Genomic DNA, 11,236 nt, shown 5'->3' with positions numbered 1-11,236 from the left:
ATGGCACAGTGCAGAGGCCTCTCTTGATTTAAGGGGTCAGTTTCTCTGGTGGGAAACCAGGCCGTGGGACCATGCCATTGAGGCACTAGGGATCATTTGGGGGACCTTCAGCACAGTGAGAAGTAACTTCTTCATATTTGTTTTTTGTTTTTTTTTTTTAAGACAGGATCTTCTGTGACCCAGGCTGGCCACACACTCAAAGTTCTGACCCTCTTGCACGCACCCACCAAAGTAAAACGACTGTGCTGCCTGCCACACTTGGTTTTATGCACTACTTGGTTTTATGCGATACTGGGAATTGAACCCAGGGCCTTACAAGTGCTAGGCAGGCACTCCACCAGATGAGCCACATACACAAGCCTTGAATTCATCTGATTCCATCAGATCACAAGTTTTTGATTCATAAGGACTTGGCTTCATATAGCCAGTCAGGATGCCCTCTGCAGCTCTAGCTAGTCTCTGGCTCTGACCCAGCCAAGTCTCTATCTTTGTCTGGCCTGCGTTTATTTTTAGGACTGCCAAGTGGCACTGGCTTCTATTCCCAGGGTGACAAGGAGCAATCAGAGTAAAGAAGCCATCTCAAAACAGGGCTCAGAACTCAGGTCTCAGCCGCAAGCTGCAAGCTTTCTCCTACTGACATTTCTTTCAATGAGTCTGATGACCCCAGGGGGAATATAATCAATGTTCCCTGCATGTCTACCATCATTAATCTGTCTTCACGCTACAGTCCAGCAAACTTTTCCTCTACATTTCCCTCTATTCTCCATTATGTGGCATCTTTATAGACCTCTTCCCGAAACTTCGCCACTTCTGCTCTTTCTAAACCCCACACCCACACCCACACCCACACCCACACCCACCCTCTTCTCCCAGGCAATACAGCATAGAAAAAGGTCGAACTCTCAGCTCCTTCTCCAGCACCATGCCTTCCTGAATGCTGCCATGCTTCCCACCATGATGATAATAAACTGAACCTCCGAAACTGCAAGCCAGTTGTGCTATGGGGGCATTGTTTCCTCTGTTATTTGGTATATTACTTTAGGTTCCTTTTTTGTATTTATATATTTTAGGACATTTCTACAATAGAACACTTCTCTATTCTATAGGGAGAGGGAGAGGGAGAGGGAGAGGGAGAGGGAGAGGGAGAGGGAGAGGGAGAAGGAGGAGGAGGAGAAGAAGAAGAAGAAGAAGAAGAAGAAGAAGAAGAAGAAGAAGAAGAAGAAGAAGAAGAAGAAGAAGAAGAAGAAGAAGAAGAAAAAGAAGAAGAAGAAGAAGAAGACACTGAATGTTCGGCTTGGCTTCGTACCAGGCGTCATGTCTTTGTCTGAAGTGGTGGGGATGATGAGGCAAAAGGATCTTCCTGTGTCTGCCCCTCCCCCCTTTCTTTCTTCCCTCCCTCTGTCCTGGAAGTTTTTACCTCTCCGTCTTTTCACAGATGTTTCTCTCAGAGGACATGCTCCGGTCTGCGGCCTTCTAAACACAGAGAGGGTCCTCTTCCTGCCTCCCTCAGGAGCGCCTTGCCTCCTCTTCTATTTCCTTTCTCCGCCAACTGCCCTGAAAGGGCTCTCTGTGCCCCGTCCACTTCCCATCCCTCGCTCTGCCCCAACAACCCCCTCCGCTGTGCAAGCTGCCCTCCTCCAGGCCCCCAGAGACATGGTAGCACCAACAAAGTCCCCTCTAGTGCATCCTCTGGTGCGTCCATGCGTTGGCAGGACCTCTTTTGCTTGCTCTTTTTCTTTCTTTCTTTTTCTTTTTCTTTTTTTTTTAGCCTACAGCACCCGGTACTCCTAGGCGATCTCCCATCCAAGTACTAACCAGGCCCGACTCTGTTTAGCTTCCGAGATCAGATGAGATCGGGCGCGTTCAGGGTGGTATGGCCGTAGACAGCTATTTTTCTTTTTTTCTTTTAATATCTTTGGTTTTCTTTGGGGGGGGGGGTGATGCTGAGGGTGGACCAGGGGATACTGGGCAAATGTTCTAGCCCGGGATCTTGAGAAGTTTGTATGATCTGACAGATGGTTATTTTTAGTAACAGTTTATTAAAATGTAACTCACATACCACGTAATTCAACCCGTATAAATCGCTCATATGTGTAATTCAAAGAATTGCAATATAGAGTTGGGCAGCCAACACCACCATCAATTAATACTATAATTTAGTTAGCTTTTAAAAGATTTATTTTATTTTGAAGTGTATGCTTGTGCATGTGTGAATGCATGCATATGGACAACTGCTGACATCATCTCTGCGGTGAAGCTTGCCTGTTCCAGGCCAACATACCACTTCCGTAAAGCCCGCTGAGATTCTCGTGGTTTAGCGTCCAGTCACATAATCACAACATGCTTCCTGAAGGCCACAGGTCTACTCTGTTCCAGGCCACCCTCATATCTATCTATCAGTCTCTTATCCACCCTCCGGAACCGAGGGTGAGGGCCAGGGCTCTATAGCTGGTGGCTTGGATAAGAAGTTTCCCTAAGGGTCCTGAGTTCAATTCCCAGCATCCCACATGGTGCCTCATAGCTATCTATAGTGAGATCTGGCGCCCTCTTCTGGCCTCCAGGCATACATGCAGGCAGAGCACTGTATACATAATTAATAATTAATTAATTAATTAATTAAATCTTTAGAAAAAGAAAAGAATGCTCCCTACAGGGGCAGACATTTGAACACTTGGTCCTCAGTTAACGACGCTGTTCGGTGAGGGTGTGTGGGAGTGTTAGAAAGTCTTACTTTCCTTGGCAGTTGACATGACAGTTCAGAGTCCCTCTCCCTCTCCCCCTCCCCTCCCCTTCTCTCTCTCTCTCTTATCTCGTGGTAAAGATGTGATCTCTTGGCTGGCTCTCCACTCCTCCTCCATGCCTTCCATGTGCTATCACGCCGCCTCTCCCCCCACCCCCACCCCCCTGCCATCTCTCTGGAACCATAAGCCAAAATAAGTTCCTCCTTTCTGAAATTCCCTTGGCCGTGGTGGGATGGACCTTTGTTTGTCTTTTTGTGGGTTTTTTGTTTGTTTGTTTTGCTTTGTTTTGTTTTATGCCTGTGAATACTACCTGCATTTGGTGTATGTACCATGTGTGTGCCTGGTGCTCTAGGGGGTCAGAAGATGATGTTGTGTCTCCGGCAACTGGAGTTACAGATGGCTGTGAGCCGACATGTGGGTGCTGGGGACTGAACCTGACTCTTCAAGCAAGAGTGGTCTGTGCTCTTAAACTCTGAGCCATCTCTCTGCCCCATGGCCATGAAACTTTATCACAGCAATAAAAAATAATAATAAAAGCAACGAATACAGCGAGCATTGCATGAATGAATGAACAGAGGGATGAATGAGCGTGTGCCTGTAAGACACTCTGCAGATCTGCAAGGACCGTAGTGGGTGATACATCAGCTACTTCTCTTGTTGACTATGGTTTGAAGGTATACTCAGTGAATCCATCTTGGAAGTGAAGGCATGGTGGCGTCCAACTAGCCCCCAGCCGTTGTGGCTGGTGGACCAGGCTTGCTCACTCACATCCCTGTGAAGCACGATGTGGAGATGCAACATGAAGCAGGATCAGGCTATGAACCTCCAAGCCCACCCAGCAGAGATTCACTTTCCTGCGGTGAGGGCTCACTTCCCAACATGCCCACAACCTCCCCAAATGTCGGTACTAATTGGGAACCAAGTTGTAGGGTGTTTCACACCCAGGCCTTCACAGGGAGTGTGGACTGGAGGCAGAATGGGAAACATACCTCCTTCAATTAAGTCTCTGGACTTCAGAGGACCTTGGCAGCCTGAAGAACCTCAACTGACTCATTCCAAGCCAATGATCAACACAGGCTGCTCTTCCAAGTCCTGAGACTGCAGACACACACCACCATGGCTGGGTTTTGCTGTATAATAGCCCTGGCTATTAAATAATAAGACAGTATTCTTATGATTACCCCATGTGTGCAATGTCCATGTGATGCCCACATGGCCCAGCACCCTCATGGAGATCCTGGAGCAACGTGACACACTTGGTTCTCTCTCTCCACCTCTGCTTACCAAGCCACCTCAATGACCCTTGCTTTGTTTGCTTGCTTGTTTGTTTTGCCTCAACATATGGCCCTCACTGTCCTGAAACTCACTACGTATTATTATCCTTGAACTAACAGATGTCTCTGCCTCATCATTGGTGGAATTTTTTTTACTCTGTAGCTCAGGCTGGCCTGGTACTTAGAAGGTTTGTTATTACTATTATTGTTATTATTGTTGTTGCTATTATTATTATTATTATTTTACTTTGAGGGGGAGTCGAGGCAGGGTTTCTCTGTATAATAGCCCTGGCTGTCCTGGAACTCACTTTGTAGACCAGGCTAGCCTTGAACTCAGAAATCCGCCTGTCTCCGCCTCCCAAGTTCTGGGATTAAAAGTGCGTGCCACCACCGCCCGGCCTTATTTTACATTTATTAAGGGGAGGGCATGCACAAGTGGAGATCTGAGGACTACTTGTAGGAGTCTGAGTCCCAGGAATTGAGCTCAGGTTGTCAGGCTTGGCCGCAAGCCTCTTTACCCACAGAGCCATCTCACTGTAGCCTGGTACATATAATCCTCTTGCCTCGGGCTCCTGAGTGATGGAAATATAGGTATACAGCACCACACCCAACACAATGTTGTCTTGGTGATTGTTGTTAAAAGGACTGAACTTGCAGGTCCAGGGGGGCAGCTCCTGCGAAGGCAGTGAGCAGTAATTTTTGCCCAGTGACTCTGTTTCCCACAACCAGCCGCGCTTGCCAGCACACGCGTTCATTCATAGCTGCTGCAATTATCATGACGTCAGAAGCATTAAGCCCTGTGAACTTTTAATATTAACGTCAGAGGTCCAACTCAGGGCTGGCAGGGCTAAGCTGAAGGTGTTGTCAGGGCTGTGTCTCTCTGGCGTGTATCCAGGAGGGAGGACTGCGTACCCATGTTTTGTCTCTCTGACCTTTGGTTACCCTGCCTCTCTGGTCTCAGCCAATGGCTGAGGATCGTGTGATGCTCTGGTTGACAGAGAAGGTCATCCCATCTCAAGGTCTGTATCCTTCTGTTTCTCCAAAGTCATTTCGCCATGCAAGGCAGTGTATTCGTGTATTCCTGTGATGTCTTTAAAGGACATTGGTCTCCTGCCACGGGTGTGCCACCTCACATTTGAGCTGTTCATGGTTTGGGGGCTTTTTTTGGGGGGGGGTTGTTTGTTTGTTTTTCTGGGTTTTTTTTCCTTTTCTCTTGCTCTGTTTTTGTATTTTAAGCATTTACACTTTATGTGTTTGTGTGTGGGTTCACATCTGTTATGGTTGTCAGAGGACAAAGAGAAGGAGCTGGCCCATTCCTTCTACCACTGTGTGCTGTCTACTTTTATGCCAACTTGACAAAAGCTATGGTCATCTGAGAGGGGAGACCCTCAATTGAGAAAATGTATCCAGAAGATCTAGCTGTAGTCAAGCCCATAGGTCATTTTCTTAATTAGTGATTGATGGAGGAAGGGCCCAGCTCATTGTGGGTGGTGCCATCCCTGGGCTGGTGGTCCTGGGTTCTATAAGAAAGCAGGCTGAGCAAACCATGAGGGGGCAAGCCAGTAAGCAGGATCCCTCTATGGCCTCTGCATCAGCTCCTGCCTCCAGGTTCCTGCCCTGACTGAGTTTCTGCCCTCCTTGCTTTAGATGATGAACGGTCACATGGAACGGCGAGTGAAATCAGCCCTTCCCTTCCCTACTTGCTTTGATCATGGTGTTTCGTCACAGCAACAGTATCCCTGACTAGGATGGCAGTTCACAGCCATTCCTAACATTGGTTCCAGGGGATCTGATGCCCTCTTCTGACCTCTATGGACATTGGTCATGAACATGGTGCACAGACATATATGCAGACAAAACATTCATATGTAAAAAATAAAAATAACTGGGGGGAGGGAAGAAGAGAGGGAGAGAGACAGAGAGAGACACAGAGACAGAGACAGAGAGAGAGAGAGAGAGAGAGAGAGAGAGAGAGAGAGCGCTTGCACTTTGACAGTTAAATATAAGATATCTTAGACAGGATCCTGTCTCTGGGAAAAGATATTACATCAAAACTGAGGAGACCTGAATTAACTGGCTCCCCAGTTACTATTGACCGGTCAGTGTTGGTTTATCCTTTATAATAATTGTCAGTGGGAGGATCGGCCAGAGTGTGTGCATGAGATCTCTTCATGTGCCTCTTCTTCTTTTTTCTTTTTGTCCTTTTTCCTCTCCCAGGACCTTGCTGATGCTTGGTAAGCAAGTGTTCTACCACTGAGCTAAGTCTCCTAACACCTGGTACTTTTTTGCTGTCATTTTTCAAATTAAAATCTTTTATTAATTTGTTTACTGCAGGAGAGCATACGTGTGTGGAAGTCAGAGGACCACGGCCATCGAAGGAGTCCTGAGGATTAAACCCAAATATCAGGCTCAATATTCGCTGCCCACTGAACCATCCCACTCCTTCATAAAACCAAGCCTGTGTAGCCAAGGATGGCCCAAGCCTCATTGCAAACTCTCTATGTAGCTAAGGATGACTCTGAACTTCTGATCCTCCTGCTTTTACTTCCCCAGTACTGAGATTGCACGCACCACCACATCCTGGTTTAGGCATAGCCTTAGCTGTCCTAGACTCACTTTGTAGACCAGGCTGGCCTCAAACTCAAAGATCTGCCTGCCTCTGCTTCCCAAGTGCTGGGATTAAAGGCATGTGCCACCATGCTCCAGTTAGAAGGTCTGCCTTTTTAAGACAAGGTCTCACTCTGCATATCCCTCTGTAATTCAAGCTGACCTGGCACTCACTATGGAGACCAAGCTGGCCTCAGTCTTGTGATTTGCCCAGTTCTGCCTCCTGAGTGCTAGCATCACAAGCGTGGACCACCAAGTCTAACCTCAATTTTTCTGTAAGTATACATGAACTTGACCATGGGTCTAGAGAAATGGTTCTGCAATTAAGAACACATACTGCTCTTGCAGAGGATTGAGTTTGGTTCCTAGCACTCACTTTGGGCAGCTCGCAACCTCCTGTAACTCCAGCTCCAGAGGTCCAGTGCCCTCTTCTGGCCCCCAAGGGAACTGCACTCACGTGTACATACCCACACCCAGACACACAGAAAGCACATTATTTAAAATGGAGGGGAAAAAAACTGTAAAAATAAATAAATTAATAAATAAATAAATGTGGTCTAAAAACCAAATATTTTATAAAGAGAAATAATTAAAAGTTTAATCACATCCTGCTACAGTTGTGATTAGAACCTCACTTTGTAGGTAAGGGAAGAAATCATGAAGAGATGACTTCTCCCATGAAGGCCCTGAGTGGGACCTGGATACAAAGTCAGTTTTTTTGCTCCTTAGGGCCTGTTCTGTTCATGCTCCCTCCCTTGGCCCAGAAGTTCTCCGGAGTGAGGCTGTCTTTTTTTTTTTTTTTTCCCCAGCCTAGCGTCAGGATCTTACACTATGAGGTCTGAATTTCTCAGCCACTCACTCCTGGACACCAAACATCTCCCATACACTCATGTCCTGTGTTCTGGGATCAGGACTCCCCAGCCAAGAGAGCTTTAGTCACCGCTTCCCCTGAGACATTTGTCCATGTCTGGGGACATTAAGGAGTCAGCAGCTCTGTCCTTCTTCCCAGCTTGGGGGCATTTTTATTTCCACGATTAGAGGGTTTCTGGGTAAATGGTCCTGGCATTGCTGAGCAGAGGTCCTGCCTGTGGCTGGGCACCCTCCAGTTCACTGTCTAGCTCCCCAGTAAAGAATTATCCCTCTTTCATAAATCAGTAAAGCTGCTAAGGCTGAGAAATGTGTCTGGTGACTTCCCTAGGATTGGCAACTTCCTAGTGTACTAGGAAAGAGGACATCCTGCAGGTCTGCTGAGAGACACCAGCCCCCCCCCCCCCAGCAGAAGTCAAAAAGTCTAGCAACTAAGAAAGGATAGGGCTAGGTTCTACTCTGATAAACCCCAAGACAAACTCAGTTTCTAATCCTCTCTCCCATTTTCTTCTCGAGGACAGTTGTATGTGCCTAACCACAAGTAAGAATTTTGAGTTTGGGGAATATGGTCAGGACAGTACAGCAGCAACTCTGTGCCCGAGAACCCTACCCTGGGGAATAAGGTTTCTCTGGCCCAGACCTCAGTCACAAACTCCTTGACCTCCCTTGTGGTCCTCTTGGCAAAGGCGCAGGATGCCCTATTTCCTGGCGCAGGAGGAAGTCGCAGGCCTTGAAGGGGTCATGTGTGAGTCAGCCGTTCTTGGCCTCGGATCCCAAAACTCACAGAAACCAGGAAGATCATGGCTGGGAGCCACGGCACCAGCTGGGGAGGCGTGGCAGGGAGCAGGCAGTGCTGAGTCAGCTTTCCTTGGGCTGGTCAACCGGGCAAGTCACGGCAGCTGTATTGATTGGGGTAAGTCCAGGTTCTCTGGACTCTGGCATCTCTGGATATAAAAGGTGGAGAACACTGGCTCTCTCTGTTGGAGAGACGACAGAGCTGTCAGAGAGCATCTCTTGTGGGTAGTGACTCAGGCCTGGGCGTAGCTGTGGGAGAAAGTGGAGCGGGTGAGATGGCACCTTGTCTCCCAGAATGCCGTGCTTTGCACTCATCAACCACGAGTCTATTCTAGCGAGGCGCTGGGAAGCAATCAGGTTCAAACAGGAAAGAGAGACTGGGGGAAGGGGTGTTTAGCTTTACCCAAGAGCTCTCAGTTTCATCTCTCCCGTTCTGTATTTTACGTGGCGCTCAAAAGCCAACAAACTGTGTTCCCAATACTCTGATCCCCATGGGAGGAGCTTATGAGGGATGGGAAGGCCCGAGGGTGGCGGGGTGGCATGGGGTGGCTGGGGTGGGGTGGCTGGGGTGGCGTGGTGGGCATCCTTCTCTGGGGTGACTTAGATGCTGGGCAGTGGCAGCCTCATGAAGGAGGAGGGCAGCAGCAGCGGGGCAAGTGTGGCAATCCCTGGGGACAGCCACCCAGATCCTGTTATTGACTGTCTATCCAGCCAGCATGTCCCTGTGTTCTGGCCTAGGGTTGCCAGCAGCTGCCTACCGCTGGCACGGCATCCATTTGCCCTCTGGGACGGCTGCGAACCAGCTCCTCCTGGCTTGGCACAGCCTTCCCCTTGAAGGTTCAGTTTTCTTGATGATTGAGACAGAGAACATCACATGATAAAAGTGAAAACTCTATTGCTTCTTATTATAGAAAGATCCAAAGCAGGACGGATCCCCAAACTCATGATCATCTTCCTATTAGTGGAAGGCTGGCTGCACACATCAGCCTGACTGCTTCAGGGTAAACCAACAGGTGACCCCGGACAGGAGTCTAGAGATACATAGGGCTACACCCAGTCTCTACTCCCTTGGCACCGGAAGTCCTGTCTTGTTCTCTCTATTAGGGGGTGCTTTCTTCTCATTGCCAAAACCAACCTACTCCTATATTGTACTTTGTCACATTTTATTATTAATGTAAAATAACCAGCTGAGAAGGGACAGGGCCACAGAGGTAATGTCCCCAGCCCCTAATGTCTTCCGATGGGGCTTTGTCGAGATCAAGAATCTCCCAAGATTGTATTGGCAACTCTGTTTGCTCTCGGAATACGTTTTTGGAGAGGGAGCCTAAAGCTATCATCAGATTATCAAAAGAATACAGGGCCTAGAAAAATAATAACCAGGAGGTTGGGCAAGACTGTCTGTAGAATATTCATTCCTTTGGGCAGAGCAACACACGCACGGTTGTCTTGGCGGTTACCTGGCGGGGGCAACCTTGTGACGTGACAGTGAGGTAGTGGCTTTTCTAGGGCGGGGCTCATCCAGTGCACTCGGCTTGGGCTGACCCCAGTGTTTTCCCCAATGTGGGAAACTTGACCATGTAATTTGTGGCAATGAGGGACTGTGTTTGTGCTCGCCCCTGAATTGGGATGGGGGGAATACACCATTATTTCTGCCACCGTGGAATTCAGGAAGATCTACTGAATTTGCTTGTATTTTTATGCTACATTATCCCATGACGATGATGAATGTGGATTCCAGCTTGTCCAGAGGAATAAATAATCTGAAGGATGAGTCAGAGTGACGAGTCCGCAAGTCAAGGAACTCAAGATTGATGGATAGGGTCTATCTATCCATCTATCTATCTATCTATCTACCTATCTATCCATCCATCCATCCATCTATCTATCTATCTATCTATCTATCTATCTATCTATCTATCTATCTATCTATCTACTAATACAGGGAGATATTGCTTAATATTTAAAGAGTTTCCGTGTGGTGTGATGAAAAACCTTATAAACAGGCTGATACACAATATCATGGGTATAATTATTCCAACTGAGTTGGACGTTTCAGAATTTTATGTATATGAGTGCACTGTCCCTATCTTCAGACACACACCAGAAGAGGGCATCAGATCCCGTTACAGATGGTTATGAGCCACCATATGGTTGCTGGGAATTGAACTCAGGATCTCTGGAAGAGCAGCCAGTGCTCTTAACCGCTGAGCCATCTCTCTAGAGACATTCCGGATTTTTTTTTTTTTTTTTTGCTACAATTTAAAGCAATAATGTAATGTAACAAACCCTGCTGAATTATGTATGTACTTCACTGGGTGACTGTTGAATGTTGAAATAAGGGCTAGAGAGATGGCTCAGTGGTTAAGATCACAGAATGCTCTCCCAAAGGTCGTGAGTTCAAATCCTGGCAACCACATGGTGACTGTAATGAGATCAGATGCCCTCTTCTGATGTGTCTGAAAATAATAAATAAAATCTTAAAAAAAAAGAATATGTATGTGGGGGAACAAATTTCCCAGTGACTGTTTAGGTCCTAAACCACAAAAGGCACAGTCCATGAAAGAAATAATTGATAAATCTGATTTTATTAAAATAATAGAAAAAAGTCACAACTGTTAAAAGACTGACTCAACGGATGAAGAGGGCTTGCTGTACAAACCGAGGGCCTGAGTTCAAATCCTCAGTGACCACATAAGAAGCTGGGCCCAGCGGTACTGCCTCCTCTCCTGCCTCTCCCCCCATATCCTCTCCTTCTTCCTTCTCTTCAGAAAAGGTCAGGCCTTCCATGGCTATTAACCAGCCATGGCATATCAAGTTACTGTAGGACTAGGCACCTCCTCTCCTATTAATACCAGTAGGACAAGGGTCCGAAAGACAAGCAATAGAGTCAGAATCAGCCCCTGATCTCACCGTTAGGCGTCCCCCAAGAACACCAAGCTACACGACTGTAAC

The 11,236-nt window shown here is 47.4% G+C and overlaps 2 non-coding genes across 2 annotated transcripts; one reads left to right on the top strand and one right to left on the bottom strand.

Moving 5' to 3' along the window:
* Nucleotides 1–1,766: 1,766 nt before the first annotated feature.
* n-R5s28 lies at nt 1,767–1,885 on the bottom strand. Its single transcript, XR_003952422.1, has one exon. It is a non-coding gene; the product is annotated as a 5S ribosomal RNA (ribosomal RNA).
* Nucleotides 1,886–9,733: 7,848 nt separating this feature from the next.
* On the top strand, nt 9,734–9,903 carry Gm25201. The gene has a single exon (XR_003952427.1). It is a non-coding gene; the product is annotated as a U1 spliceosomal RNA (small nuclear RNA).
* The last annotated feature ends 1,333 nt before the right edge of the window (nt 9,904–11,236 follow it).

Source organism: Mus musculus, chromosome 17, assembly GCF_000001635.26.
Source record: "Mus musculus strain C57BL/6J chromosome 17, GRCm38.p6 C57BL/6J".
Classification (NCBI taxonomy): domain Eukaryota; kingdom Metazoa; phylum Chordata; class Mammalia; order Rodentia; family Muridae; genus Mus; species Mus musculus.
The sequence above is the reverse complement of the archived record's forward strand: the minus strand, read 5'-3'. Positions and strand labels throughout refer to the sequence as shown.